Consider the following 15,606-nt stretch of genomic DNA (forward strand, 5'->3'; position numbering starts at 1 on the left):
TCCTCCAGTCGCGGCAGACTCGAGTTGCTCGGTTTTTTCTGCTAATGATAATTTAGTTCCGCCTCTTTCCTTTGATAGAAACTTGTTATCACAACGTTCACAAACACAGCACAAGCAGAAAGCACACTTCAGGTTGGAAATGACTAGCGGTCGCTCGCTGCGAGTGAACGAACGGATCTCAATTCACTCACTCACTCACTTACTCGCTCACTCACGCACGCACGCACGCACGTACGCAAGCACGGACAAGCAGTCTTCTTCTGTGATCACCCCGGTCCCACTAACTAGCTGCTGACGATCGTACGTACGCTTCAAGGACTCTAGCGGGACAGCAGATGGACAAACAACGCATGAACGAATAGGAAAATGGGAGCTTATACGACTCCACATACGACTGACGACGACGAAGACTTGAGACAAGGCCGAGAGGAGCCTCGGCAGATTGTAACGGCGATGATTTGCTCCAATGATTCAGAGGGGCTTCTCGGACCGACGGCCGGCGCCGAGCAAGTCGCATGCGAGTTTTGGAAGGCGAGTGTCGCGATGTCGTACGAAATTGAGCCATTCCTGCAATCAAGACATTATTCCCGAGTGGAGTGATCCCCCCCTCACGCAAATCGATTGTACACAGATTTTGGATTCTGACGCGGCTCGAGCATCAAACAGATATTGACACCTATCGATAACAAAAAAATATTGTATAATCTTCCCCTTCGTGATCCATGGAACACGGTGAGCTCTTCGACGCGGTCGACGCTGACTCTCTAAGCCGATACCTTTCTCGGAAGAACTCTTCCACAGTAATCGCTTCCTTCGTGCGTTCTGATAGTTTATGCCGGTCCTGAGGCGCATGGAGTCTGTCTGTCGTGCGCATTCGGAAGGAACAGGCCGAATCGACCGCCGCATGAGAATGATGCGGACGTCAAGCATTGCGAGGAGGCCCGGCGCTCGCGGTCAGCCGTTCCGAGGCTCCTCGACACCTGCTGCGCACTCCAAAGTTGGAACCTTCCTCCTTCGCCTTCCTCCTTGCGAAATCTCCGTTCGGGGCTCGTCCTTGCGATAGCGGTACGGGCTCGCGAAGACGGCCGGGAGACGTCTCACTCAGTCACTATCTCAGGATTGCATCGGCGAATCCTTCAAGTAAGTAAATCTTCCGGCGCTCGAAAGGACACGAATATTCGGACCGCATCCAGGAATTCAGAAATTGGTGGTCCCTGCACAGTTCTGTCCTTGCCGAACGTCCGAACGACACAGGCTGCCGGCGGCTTGGCGTTCCTTTGATGCCGCGAGAGAGCAGAAAAGGAAGGACGGGCTGTCACATCCCGCTGAAAACACCCAGAGGCTCCGCGCACGGAAGTGTTTCCTGTGGACGAGCGGTGGGATCGCGACTCATTTTCTTCCAATTAGTTCCCCGCTAGAATAGCACCAGAGAATGGATAGGAACGAAGATGGAGAGTCTACCGCGCCATAGAAGCCGAACCACGACGAGATGCTGACGGAGCAGAGCTGCAATGGGCTTGGCTGTATTCGGAGAAGCAAGACAGGCCAGCTCTCAGGAGGCTGATGACAGCTGGTATGGAATAGATTCGAGGTGTCTTTTAGCTAAACAACCATTGATGGATTGTTGGCCGCCTGTCTACCAGCCAGCCGCCTACCTGCCTGCCGACTCGGCTGTCGGCCTGCCTGCCTGCTTGCCCGCCTGTCGGTCGGTCTGTCCCTCCGCTCGCCTGCTTCTCTCCGACCCTGGCCGCGGCCCCACTCACCCAGATGCTTGATCATGTTGTCTTGAAAAGAGTTCCACCCTCAACGTGCTCGAATTGCTAAACGCCTCCTCGAGGACGCCGGCATCGTAAGGGCCCGACTCGCAAGACCCAGTCAGTCAGTCATTCGTTGGGACGGTCATTCACTCATTGGATGCTTCCCTAGCTCTATTCTTGCCATGCCATGCGATGTACCTCCCAGTTCCCTCTCTACAACCCAATCGTTGTAGTACAATTATCCTGAGTTTGTTCGGGTGTCATAGTTGCGGCCTTTTCCGCAGTCTGATCGGTTTCTTCAGCCAGAAGCCTACGGAAGCTGACTTCTGTGGTCGCTTCCGACGAATGTTATACGTTCATGACTGCAACGCGGTCACTCACGGTTTCGCACTATTCCCCCATCCAGGAGCCGCCGGCTCCGACGGCTTTTAAGCTAATTGCGCTGTTCGGACTACACAGGGCGACAAGTTCCACCTACTGTCGTACAGAGAGCCGTCCGGGGGTTTCCATCGGACACCCGTCCCCAGCCGACACGGAGCGGTCTCATGAAATCAGCTTCGCGCGCCTCAAATTACGCAAAGCTACAGCAACACGTCAAAGGTGGACTGTCACACGTTGGCCCGTACACTGGATCACCTCCTGTTCATTGTCTGCTATGTGCCCACGCAGGAAATTCTCCGTGAAGATCGGAGCCCTTCACCGAACCTTCGCTCGAGCTGACTAGGCATCTGGTGCTAGGAGGAGCTCGAAGAACGCCTTTGCACCAGAAGTTACTGACGCGCTCACCACTCGTTTAATCGCCGTCGGTGCTCTCGCGGGTCAGTCGTAGACATGGTTGGTCATCCCGCTAAGGTTTGCTGTCGTCCGAAGTTTGGTCGAGCTGAATTACCGCGAACCATCGTTCCGAAGAGAGGGCCGAGAGCTGTGTTTCGCTCGCGTCGTACGCCGCGTGACCTCGAACACGGGCCGTACCTTTAGGAAGAGACAGGTAATTCTCATCCTCCGGGAAGAACGATCAGGTCGTGACCCCGGAGCGAGCATTCATTTGAGAGACTCTCTCACGCGGTGTTCTACCGGCGGTGACGGGGAATTCCACGTCTCTCTCTAGACGCGCATGATATGAATGTGTGCGAGTCAAGGATGCAGCTAATCCAGAGGTCACTCGAACTGATTTCAAAAAGAGTACATGTTGACAGCGAAGTCTGTGGTCCCATTGGCGAGCGAGATGAGCAGTCGATCCGGTGGAGCAGAGAATCGATGAAGCCTGCATCATTTTTCTCGACATTCTATGTATCAGTTTTAAATCGCTCCGAGATTCGATTCCGAATCGAAGGATCGACCGACTCGCTCCGGGAAGACTCACATGCATCGAAAGCGGCGAAGAGTGACTGCAGGATGTCGCGCGCATTCATTGAACTTCGAAGTAAGTCCTCTATCCGATCCTTCGCTGACTCGCTAAATGTGCGCAACGCCGACGAGCCATGGGTACTGTCCGTTCGGCTGGTACGGAAGATTTGGGGAGCGCGGGAAGATCGAGGTACGCTCCCCGTACCGCGAATCCGCGTAGAAGAGAAGTTTAGACTTGTCTGTATTACAAAACAGCTGGCTGTTCCGGGCAAGTTTGGGTGCACTTTTGAAAAATTGCTCGCCATTCCGTCCGTAAACACGGTGGGGAGAACGCCCTCGAATTCTTTTGAAAACTTTCATCCGGTTCGAACAACCTGGACCGAAACAAGCGGCGTGTAGGCTCGAATAATTTCTCAACGCAAGCGATATCGGGGCGAGGTTCTGCTCGTTTGATGGGAACGAGTTTTTGTCTTCTGATTATCCTGCCATGTGAGCCTGTCGTGCCAAATAATGGAGCTTGCTTGAACACCTCGCGGCGACACAGAGAACAGAGAGTGAGCGGTGCGGCTCGACAAATCTCGCGGCCGAGTTGAACCCGCCCCAAGCTTGACAGGATATGTATGTATGTCGATGCTGCCCTCGCTGGAAAGTTTACGGGCCACAATCGAACTGGATTTGGCTTTTCTGAGAGCGTACGTCTCCCACACGTAGTTTCTCCTGCCTTTCTCCACCAGCTCTCTCGTGGGCTCGCTCCTTAAAAAGGAAAGAAATAATGCTTCTGTTCCAGGTGAGTGGCCGCAACAAGCGAAGCTGACATAGATTGCCTGCCTAGATGACCTGGCCGTGCTTCAATAGCAGCCGGTAGGAAAACCAACGACCCCGCCAACTGGGTGCGGGCTAGCGACTGGCGCAGACCACTAGACCATCGCCGTCCGTCGCTGCGCCCCCGAAGGTCCCTCCGTCGCTTCCGAAGCCGCCTGCACTGGCGAGCGGACGAGTGGGTTTTTCACTTTGTACGATCGAATGGGCCGCGCCACATCCAACGGTTAAGATATCCAGCCAGCGCGCAGCACCCTTCACTGGCTTGCTGCCTTTGTTCGACTCGCAGTGAAGAACAATTTCTGCGTCAAACGGCACGGGAGCTGGCTCAGTATCTTCCCGTGATGCTCTTCTTCCTTCCGCGTCCCGTTTCTTCTGTAGAGACAGATAGATCGAGAGAGGGAAATAGATGTCGACCGACGATTTCCATTGTTGAATGATTTCGTCTCGTACTCACAACTGGAGAGCAATGAGCTCCGCGCATCTGCCCAGGACCGTTCCACCGTCACGAGATCATTAACATTCCGCCGCCAGAGCGCTCTCTTCGCTTCCCCAATGATTTTTCTTCAGGAGATTTCCAGCCAATGTGAGTGTGGTCTCCGTGCTCAATGCTCGACCTCGGCTCGAGCCTTCGAACACGGGAGAACCGCGGTCCATCTTCGACGGTGGAAGTCGATACTCTGATAGACCGCTCCGAAGGAGCTTCGAAGTGAGGATTTTGAAGAAGTTGGAAATAGCGCGCTCCGAACAATATTCGTCGCGGCTTTCCGGATTACTCTGATCTCGAATTCATGTCTATTGACCGTGCTTCTCTGAAGTCTTAGGTTACGTCCCGAGGGGGAATAAGACATTAACCTCTCAGGTTGCCCCTCGGCTTCGAGCATATCGGGTTGCAAGGCGAGCGTAAGACCGAGTGGCAGCCTGCTTGACTTCTCCTCAACCTTCGCGCGTCGCTGGGGAACACCGTTCGCGTAGAGGCATGGGAAGGCGAATTCTCTGCACAGCTCTACAGGTGGTCTGCTCTTATCAAACTTTCCCTTCTTTCCACCTCAGTTTCGACTCCTTGTCCACTTCCGATGAGAGAAAGGCATCGAGACGACGCGCCCTTCGTAGAGCCTCGTCTCCTCAGCGGAGCGTCTCCGCCTGCTCATTGTCAGGGGCTCTCCTATTTGAAGAGGCACGCGAGAAGAGCTACGTGGAATCTTTTTGAACGTCTCGCTGTCTGTGAGAGGAATAGTTTCCGTCTCGTGAGTAGGCCGCACCCCGTTCTTCTTGTCGTTGTCGGCCGGGGGACGCGACTGCGCTCCCTTCCCCTCTCTCCCTGCCCGCGACCCGGCGCCCAAAGATCCGCGAACTGCCACGGAAACGATTGCGACGACGGCCGAGGCCGACTGGCGAGACGACTGTCGGGCCTGCTGAAATGAATAAAGTCGACTGACTCGAGTCGGTGGACGGAGGAGAAACTACATTAGCAGTCCCTCCTAGCCTGAGGAGCCTTAAAACGATTCAAGGGAAGCGGTGTGAAAGAATGAAGATGAATCTCTTTCTAAAAGGCCATCTGTGACTGGTTTCCTCTCATCTCTGTCCGCTGACTCTCGCTTCCCCCGCTGCTGGGTCCCCGTTGGATTCGTGAGATAATGCGGCAGAATGCCCCCATCCGTCCGACGACTCTCTGTCGGCTTGTCTCTCGGTGTTGAACACTTCCAATAGCCGGCCGTCGTCGTCGATGTAGCATAGCTGAAACGATTCTCGGCAACTTCGAGTTGCTGAAATTGAATTTGGGAGAAAAAAGACCAGCTGGGGCATTCGGCCTCGACGGCTGCGATAATCCCGTGTGCCGCGACTTGCTCCACAGATTTAGACTGAGACGGAAAAGGGATTGTGAAAGATCGCTCCTCCAGGAGCGCGGACGTCGAGGATCTCGATGTATGTATCTCCAGAGATCACTCTACGACTTCCACACACTTGGTTCCTGGGTGACACAGAACGATCGATGCGTCAGACCTCTCGCCCTCGCGCCATGCGAATAGAAGCTCGTTTTTAGGGGATTCGCATGAGTTCAATGGCCGTCACAGCGTAGCGATTCGGTTTAGCATCCGAGCGCTGGCAGATATCAATGAGCCATATCTTCCCAAACCGCACGAGATGACGGGAGGGAGGAACAGGCTCGAAGCTTACACTTAATCGAGTTTTGTGGGAAAGTTCTTTTCTCGATCCGAGCACGGAATTCTCATTGTCCTTTCGGAAAAAGTCCCCCAAGACCGCGAGTCCGTGGATCGAGTTGCGTGCCAAAATCACATTATTCTGGAATCCGTCGCAGCATGGGACAATTTTCCAGCTGGGAACCCGGCTGTGCGTTCGTTGTCCGACGCATTATGCCCATGTCAGCTCTGGAGCAGAAGGAATCACACTTCTTTAGACGGAAGTTGTTCCATAAATTTCCATCCTTGACCCTGCGGTTCCAGGCGCGAATCACCACCGTAATAGTGGTGAGCACGCAGCAAGATGAACAGCGCGTTGATACCTGCATGGGATTCATTATTCAAAGCCAGCGCGATTTTTGCACGCCCCCTACAAAAGCATACCGCTATCCCGAGCTCAATATGAGTTCCTTCTTAATTGCTCTCCGAACACGCCATCCCCAGGCTCTCGACGCGCCGTTGCCTCGATCTGGATTCCATTTCGAATCGGACGGGGACTTGTCCTACGACATCTTGAAATGACTACTACATACGCGGAGGAGTTCTCCCTGGAACTGTGTCATTATTTCCCATCCTGGGAGTACGATTGCAAGGCCGGAGTTCCTCGGGGAATCTTCCTTCGTCAAAATCCTCGTGGATCGTTCTGCCCCCCAAAGCCCCCCTCAGCGAATTCCCTAGGCCCTAAGGGAAGGAGGAGCTCCGATTCGAGCCTCGGGTTACTGTGGAGGGGAACGCGGATATTAGATCGAATGTTCGCCCCCGAGTAAGAACTCGTGCAAACGACGCCGATGCAAGCCAAATCTGTTCAGTGCAAACTCGTCAGGTTTGACGTTTATCGGAACTTCGCTGTCGCGTCTAGCTTCGGCGCTGAAGTTTTTATCGACGGAATCAATGTTGCCCTGACTTGACGTTCCGCGTGCTCGTATCGTGAGTGATATCGAACCAACTCATTCTACGCGAGCCCACACAGGATTATTGGCCGCTACAAGTTCGCGGGAGCATCACATCGGACGGGTGAGAGGGAGAATCCGATCGGTGAAGTATTTTCCGGAACTTCGGCTATCGCTGAGTCAGAAGAGCTAATTTACTCTTCCGTTCATTTATTTGAATTTACGTGCCATGAGCTGGGTTCTGGGGGTTCGGATCCACTTCCCGGGGGGAGGGGACATCGGTCACACATTTCAAGAGGTCTTGTGATCATGGGCGAGGACGTTTCTCTCGATGATACCGCCGTCCGTCCCGTGAATCTTCACTCCCCACAATTATTCAGAGCGGCAGCGTCCGACTGCGATGGACGAGATCCTCGAGTATAATCGGCTTACCTGAAGAGTCGTTCTCAAGCGCGCACGTAACGCCGCGGCAATAGGATGACCGCAGGGACTTCGAGAATTCCTCGAGAGGTCTCATCCCACGCTCGCCTTCCGTGACATCGCGTAAAAGTGACGAAAAACGGCCTCGGAGGCTACCAGTTTCCAGGGATTTGGATTCACAGATATTGATTTTGCTCCTCTCCGAGAAGTCTTCGGCTCTGCCTGTTTCGGGCCCACTCGTGTATTTTTTTCTTTTTTCCTCGCCATGGATCGTACTGCACAATTCCAATGACTTTGTGTGCGTCGTCTCTCGTATGAATGAGAGCGGAAGAGAGCTACGGCTTATTCGCTCGTAGGCTGTAATTAAATTTATCGTCGCGAGGGAAGCTAGCTGCCCCTCTGACCGGTTGGTCGGTCGGTCGTCAGGCAGGCAGGCGGGCGGCGGGTATTCGGACGCGCGGACCGGCTTTCGTCTTGGCCTTTTGCCTTGGTTGTACGTCGGCTCGTCAGCTCTTGCGTTCGTGTCTTGTACGCCGCCGCCGCCGCCGCCGCCGCTGGTGCTGTCGTCTCCTTCTTCTTCGGTCTCGGTAGCGGCTTTCTTTCTTTCTTCCCACCAACTTGAAGCGTAGGCCCACTTGTCCTCAACGACGAATATTGCATTAGCACGGCTGGATAGCGCCAGTAGCTCGAGCGGGAAGAACAAAGTAGATACACAGACGGACACACATCCATAGCGTTCCGTTTTTTCTTCACATCGTCCGGTCGAATCCGTCGTTGGTGTCGTCGACGACGACGACGACTTGTGTCAGACCCATGAATGTCGGCGTTCGTTCAAGAGCGTCTCGTCTGCCGACTCACGAGAGCTTGTTGCAATTGACAAAACAAACGTGTTTTCTATGCACATCGCCGCATGCGAGCGGAACAGTATTTCTCATGCGAGACGTTCGTTCGACGTATACGTTTGCATATTTGTCACTCTGGGCATGACATATACGTACGGCTACGAACGCTGCAGAAGACTGCCCGGGAGCACTAAGCAGTAGACCGAGAGACTTCGAAGGGCAGTGTACGCAGATTGGAATCTCATACTCGCACTCTTTCCAAGAAGCGAACCTGACCATGAGCTCCCCGCATCCACGTTCACGGATGAACGAATGGATCGGTGAGGGACGCTCTCCCTCAGGAAGAGGACAGTAGTTGAGCTCACGAGAAAACGTCGGCTCCGTATGAACTTTTTCCCTCCGAGTCTTTCGACAACCGGGAAGGAAGCTCTCCACAAGTGTTCTCTGTGGATCGCTCCCTCGGGGTCGGGAGGAGCCCAGTGAAGTCGGAGAGCTCCTAAATTTTGTTCGTATCCAACAGCCTGGCTAACAAGCAAGACCTCGTAATCGTAGCTCGAGTGACATTCTGACACTGGAATACTCCGCTTTCCCCGCGAAAATAAAACTCCTAATGACTCCGCGTCGCAGTGATTGTTAAATCCCCGCGGTTCGTACTTTGACGAGGGAGGGCAAAGTACAGAACTTGTCCGGACGTTTTGCACAAGCTTCGAAATCCAGACTTGACTGTCGAATTCTCAGCGTCAAGTGTCTGCCTCGATGGCGCTCGGTTCGGCTTCGACACCGCACCTCATTCTGCTCCTACGTCTAAACTGAATTCCCGGATCGGGTTATATGAATTTCTTAGGGGAGAAGTCCTCTGGATCCATACGGATTCGAGCTCCGAAATCTCGGATAGCATGCAACAACGCCAGAAGGATTGGATCCCGACGGGATCACTCAGGGAATAGATACGAACATGGGAGGGAGGGGAGAAGGATGGGTCAAGAGTCCGAACACACGCGGGAGCACTCAATGACCTTATGTTGTCGGTCTTCCGGAACGAAAAGGGAAAATCTCACGCAAAAACATACCTTTTTCGGAGGCGATGATGTTCCTACGCTGCCACCCACTCATCCTTGAACCGCGAGGCCTATCAAGAGCCGAACTGTGCTTATGCGATCAGTGGTTTTCATGAGAAAAAATTAGGCAGCGGAAGAAAGATACAAGGGTAATCGAATTAGCGGCTATAGATGCTGTCGATGTAGGTAGTGCCAAGAGGCATGTCGGCTCCACGTAGGTTGATCGATGATCATAGTTGATCCTCGAGAGTCGGGATCAACTCACCCGTCGGACGAGCCACCTACTCTCGCATGCGGGAAGCTCATCACCAGCTCGCCGATGGAATCTCCATTCAGAGCCGAGGAATGGACTCCTCGAAGAAAAATCATATTTCTAGATATTGTACCCACAGGGGAATCGAAACAGAGCACTGGAATCTGTATGACGCCGAGAATCTCAACGGTCGGACGGGACAGCTGCTCGTGTCGTCATCCTCGGATCGGAGGATGGCCGCCCGCCCGACCACAACTGTTCTCTCATCCACCTGCCGTCTACAGGAACAGAGCGATGTTCGGAGAAGTTAAAGTGCTCTGGGTTGCGATTGCTGGTCGAATTAATTCCCCTACGGTTGGCTTTTGCTCATTTTTATCAGACTCGTCCCCCGTCGTTATCGAGCACCTTCCCGCTGCTCGCAGAAAGGCTGACTGCCTGGCTGTTTTCCAGTTCATTTCGTTCGGCGCTGGCATCGCAGCCCCTCTTATTCCCCTATCGCTCCGACTTACTAAGGAGGGAAGAAGAACAGGACGGACGGTGCGACCGGAGGAGCACAAAGAACAAGGAACGGAGGCAAGCAGGCACATGGATGGGCCAACAGTCGAGCGAGCTACTAGGTTCGCTTTTCGAAAAGGTGAACTCTCCAAACTAGTCGATGGAGGAGAACGAGTCGTTTGCTGCCTGCGCTCCGAGTCTTCCACGTTATGAGTCATGGTCGTTGGAGCTCTTCATGCGGAGGACTTCATGCGAGAAGAGAGAGACTACGACGGGGAGCACCTTAAAGGAGGTCTCTTAGGGGGAGAAACAAATCACGACAAAGAACAGGAGCTGCCGACCGATTGGAAAACGACCGACCGACCGACCGGCTGACCCAACCACCGGCCGAACGAACGACCGACCGACCGACCGACCAATTGAATGAATGAGTGAGCGGCTCGTGTAAGTGACGGGGCCGTGGATCGGAAGCCGGAAAACGTACGCTTTTGTCAGCTATGAATTGTTTCTTCCTCCCTCAGTCCTCGATATCTCCCAAGAGTTCCTGGAGTCGGGTGGGCGCTCTGCTTTCCTTCCCGCTCGTTTGCTCCTTTAGCCCCGCTTTCTCTCGCTTTCAATTCTCTTCGGGGGGCGAAATCCTCTGGAGTTCGGGGAGCACATTCAGCGCAGTGTGTATCTCCGCGGCTTCAGAAGACTTGGCTGGAGCAGATTGTTTCCTGAGAAGTTCGAGCTCCTCCTCGAAAGGATTGTTTCCGTGGATTGCGGACAATGCCAATCCCGTCCTCCCGTCATCAAACGGATCCTGTGTATCTCAGAGCGAGCGTTCGGGTCCCCTCCTTCCGCCCGTGGCTGGTAATTGCGTCGTGAAATCATGTCGACGACTCGATGAAATCAATCACCCGTTTTCATGGCAGAGCAGTCCGGCTCGCTCCCCGCGTTCAGTCGCCTAACGGAGCAATAACATCTCCGGAGAGAGGAAACGCAGACCGGAAAGCGTTAATTTCTCCACCAATGCTCCTCGTATGAGTATTGCGAGTGCTATGACTGTTTTTGATTGATTGACTCACTCACTCCCTAACTAGCCCGCACGGCACTCCGACTGTTTGGATTGCTCGCTTGGCCGTGCGAGCGAACGAACGAACGACCGACCGACCGATCATCCGTTCGTCCGCCTATGTATGTACATGCATGCATGTTCACCCCCTCGTTAACTTGTTCCCGCCAGCCTTGTCGATTGGGCTTTTCGAAGCGCAAGCGACTCGCTTGAATCAGTAAGAGTTTGCGGCGACTCCCACAGCGTGTTCACAGGAGGGAGGTGAATCGCGCCGCTCCCGGTGATTGGAGAGTCTTTATCGATCCTATCGAGAACCCGTCGTGTTCCGTACGGGCTCGTTAGGAACGAACTGACGCACTCGTCCGTGGGCAAGACTTATGAAGAAATATCTCGTCTTCCGGAATCGTTTATTCTCTATGAGGAAAATTGGTTGCAATAATAATAAGAGGTTTCCATCGAAGTCTCCGCACCTGTCCCCGGACGGGATCGGATTTCAAGCGGGGAGGGGGAGCGTGATTTTGGGAAATTTCGAGGAATATCTTGGAGTGGGTTTGGGACAACCGTTGGCGGTCTCCGTGAGAACGGTCAAAACGGCCCATCGGCAGGCAGCAAGCCAGACACCGAGGGTGAGCGAGCGAGTGGATGAAGGAGCGAGACACCGTTCGGGGCGTGGACGGACCGACAAACGGAAATATCTTCCTCGTTCGCTGCAGCGAGGAAAGCAAGCCAGCTCGCTTGTCGGTCTGTTCTTCCTTTGGCTGGAGAGGAGCTTTCTCCGTCTTTGCCTGGGGCGAAGGGTCTTTCTTATTGGATTTGCTACAGACATTCGATGCGTCGATACAGCTGCCGATTGTGCCGTCGTCGCTCGCTCGCTCGCCGCTCCACTCGGCCCTCGACCCCCGCCTCTCTAAGGGAACTCTGCCCTATGCTCGCTTAGAGATGCTTGACTTGAGAGCGAGGAGCAACTTCAAGTCGATTGCTTCCTTGCCTCGCGATCGAGCAGCGAGTCCGTCAGGGAGCCTGCCGGACAGGCAGGCTTCGAGCAAGTCAGTAATCCACTCGTTACGGTGGGCAGATGGAAGGACAGATGCATACGTAGGTAGATTGCAGCTGCTTGCTTCGATAGACCCAGAGATAAGTTGCAAAAAGATATTGATAATATGTAATATTGATAATGATACGTCGCTCGCACCCCTCATCGAGGGGAATTGGGTCGAGGAGGCACGATTGCTTGAAGAAACCAATCGTGTCCGGCCTAATTTCGTTCCTAGTGACTTATCTGCCCCTCCTCGCTGCGCTCGTCGTTGTCGGCGTCATTGACGTCTGATCTTATCTGCCGGCTGGGGTTCGAGAGAACTCAACAAGCAACTTCGTTACGCTGTCAACTCGGAAGCGAACGACCGAAAAAGGATCTGGCGAGAGATCGGAAAAATATTACGAGATCTTCTCTGTGACGATTACGGAGCACTCGATGACTCGGAGTGCACGATTCTCGGTCCCTTGAGCCGATCTCCTTCATGAACCCCATGGAGATCCAGAGCGGATCCGAGCGCGGAGGGATGAACGCCGGGGGGAGTCGGTTGCTTCCCGGAGAAGGATCAGATGGGGAGCGGTGGAAAGGATTGCGTTCAGAGAAAGAATAGCAGGGAACAAATCTCCAACAGGATTGAGAATTTTCCCGATCGTGATGACCTTGACTGGACTGGAACTGTGACGGGAGCGGAAGCCCACCACTTCTCGAAGCGTTTCACCTCTTTCTCTACCATGCGCCATCCGATGCCGCTCCAAAACTGGAACTCCTGGGACCACGAGTCTGACCAGAAAAGCCTCAAGGCTCCCGCTTCGTATGTGAGAACGAATGACGACTTCCAATGACCCAATCATCGAAGCTGACGGGTATTTTTCCAGAGCAGACTCCCGTCAACTGCTAAAACCCATACGTGACCTTGTATGTATGCTCACGATGCGGTGCATATGGATGTGATGCACAACATCACTTTCGCACGTTCCAATCGACGATCCCCGCAATCTTCCTGCAAATTATCGATCGAATCTGCAGAAACCAGGAGAGAGAGCTACTTCGAATAGCTACTTCTAATTTCTCGGACAGAAACCGCATCTGCCCAATAATCCTGGCGGCGACCGAAGGCCTCCACCCTTCTGAGTCCCTTTTGTTTCCTGTTTCATGACACACAACCTCCGATCCTAGTCTCGCAAACTGCGCTTGAAGTATTATCCGACTGATCGACTGACTGGACGGACGGACGGGAAGGCGGGAGATCTTCTTCTGGAAACATTGCGACATGATGAGGACATTCCAAACATTCCAGATGAGCGTTATTCTGTCATCGGCACCACTGCATCGTACGGTCATCGATCTAGAGTACGAGCCGCGGCTCTGTGCGAGCAACGATGAGTATCTTCGAGGACTAGAGAGGATCGCGAGGAACAGGAGACAAGACTAGTCGACTGGCTGGCAGGCAGACATCGTTTATCGTTTCTTCGGTCCTTGATGATGAACTCAGCTGGCGGGCCAGCTAGCGCACACAACGGAGTCTGTTTTGTTGTACGACTGCATGCCTCGGTTCGTTTCTGTGCCGAGTTCTACTGCTTCATCGGTCGGCGTTTCGCTTCGAGCTTGTTGCCCGGGAGAGATTTTCGGGCTGCCCTAGACCTGAACGATCCTGCGTAGAACGGTCTCTGTGTAAATGACCGCATTCCTTAACGAATGAGCTCCGGTTGCGAAAGAGGAAAAATCGTGAGAGTGACGGAGAAGGGAGCACAAGATGCCGGCGGACCATAGGGCAATCGAGATGCCAACGCTAACATTGTAGATATACCAACAGCGTGAACCTTCAACGTTGTATGTGTCACGTTCAAAACGCTCGCTCGTCTCGTTTTCGTTCGCGTTCATAAATGCGACGGCAGTCTTCTCGCCCGGACTCGGACCTACTCGATCGAAATGGACTGGAATGGACTCCTCCAGTGAGACGTTTGCTTTCGACGGGTCGTGACAATGACGCCGTGATCGCGCCGTGATACGCGATTGTGCGGGGGGGATTTATCAGCTCCGATTCTCTCGTGGGAATCCGATTCCCCGCGACTGCTTCGCCATTGGAATGTGTTTTCATGGATTCGGTAGGCATATTGAGTCCGATGCACGGTAAGATCAATTTACCGAGGCGGCTGTCGAGACGTCAAAGATCATCACCTGACCGCGAACCTCAGTCAGCACAGGATGTTGAGAAAGCCAGCTGCGGTCGTACAAAGTCCGGAAGTGAGACAGCGGCCGGGTCTGCTCTCCTCCGCGGAGGGAAGAACAGAGAGAAAACTGTTGCTCCACGGTCGCATTCCACAAGACGAGGAGCAAGCTTCAAGTTGGAAGTCTGGAATGCGTAGCTCGGGATTTGAGTCACAATCGTCGCAGCCGGCGGAACCTTTGTGCTCTCATACGGCATCAGCAACCTCACATCGCAGGCACTCCGAAAGGACACTATTCATTACAGGGTGACGAGCGTCACGCTAATACTCGTCAAGGCAAGCACGTTTGCGAAACCTCCGCCGAGGCGAGCTCCTGCATCGTCATGGAGGCAGTTTGCATCGCGAAAGCGGGAATTCTTGAAATTTGAGGATATCCTAGAGTCCTGGAGCGACGACATCGGCGGAAAGAATTTCCGTGTCTCCCAGGACTCCAGGGAACAGCAGGGAAATCCTATTGGAGTACTAGGTCTCGAAGTACGCTCGAGGGGCGGTGAGAACAAGGATTGGCCGGATCCCTGAAACCGAGAGGCCGATGCGGCGGGCAAATACCAACGAAGTTTTTATGCATGCAGTGATCCGTAACACGGCAGCGTCGATGATGTCCGTTGACGCGTAGGTCGCTAGCGATGGAAGAGATTTCTTCTTGTCAGTTAGATATTCGTTCGGTATCCTATCAGGTGAGGAGTTCTCAGGAGCAGGTGCTCATAGCTCAGCCGGAACTTGGGCTCGGTAGAGTGCGGCTGAAACATGACACGGGCCGATTATTATTAGCCGACGACAGAGAAACCGTCCCGGGCCGGGGACAGAGGTTGTTGTTTTCGTTGTTCACTCACACACGCCGGCATCGCTCACGGGAGGGCATTTTTTAATATCGGCGAAATTGGACTGATCGTCGTTGTCATTGGCATCCGCGGGCTGTCATCGTCGTTGCCCGCCGTCGTTCCCTGCCCTACGCTCAGAAACTCGCTGTCGATGAAATGTCTCTGTTGTTCCGCTCGCTTTTATCCGCTCGCTTTTCCTGTTGAAACATCGGCGAGCTCTCAGTTTTGCCTGTTCGCCTTCCGAGTTTCTCTTGCTCGTTATTAGATTCTTTTAACATCCGGCACCTGCTCATGTAAATCGGAGAGAAGCGAGTGCACACAGGCGCGTGGACGGCTGAGCGAGCAAGTTTGTCTGCCTTCCGCAAGAGGTGACGCTCTCTCGAACGGA

The sequence above is a fragment of the Galendromus occidentalis genome, unplaced genomic scaffold, assembly GCF_000255335.2.
Source record: "Galendromus occidentalis unplaced genomic scaffold, Mocc_1.1 scf7180000077436, whole genome shotgun sequence".
NCBI classification, from domain to species: Eukaryota; Metazoa; Arthropoda; class Arachnida; order Mesostigmata; family Phytoseiidae; genus Galendromus; species Galendromus occidentalis.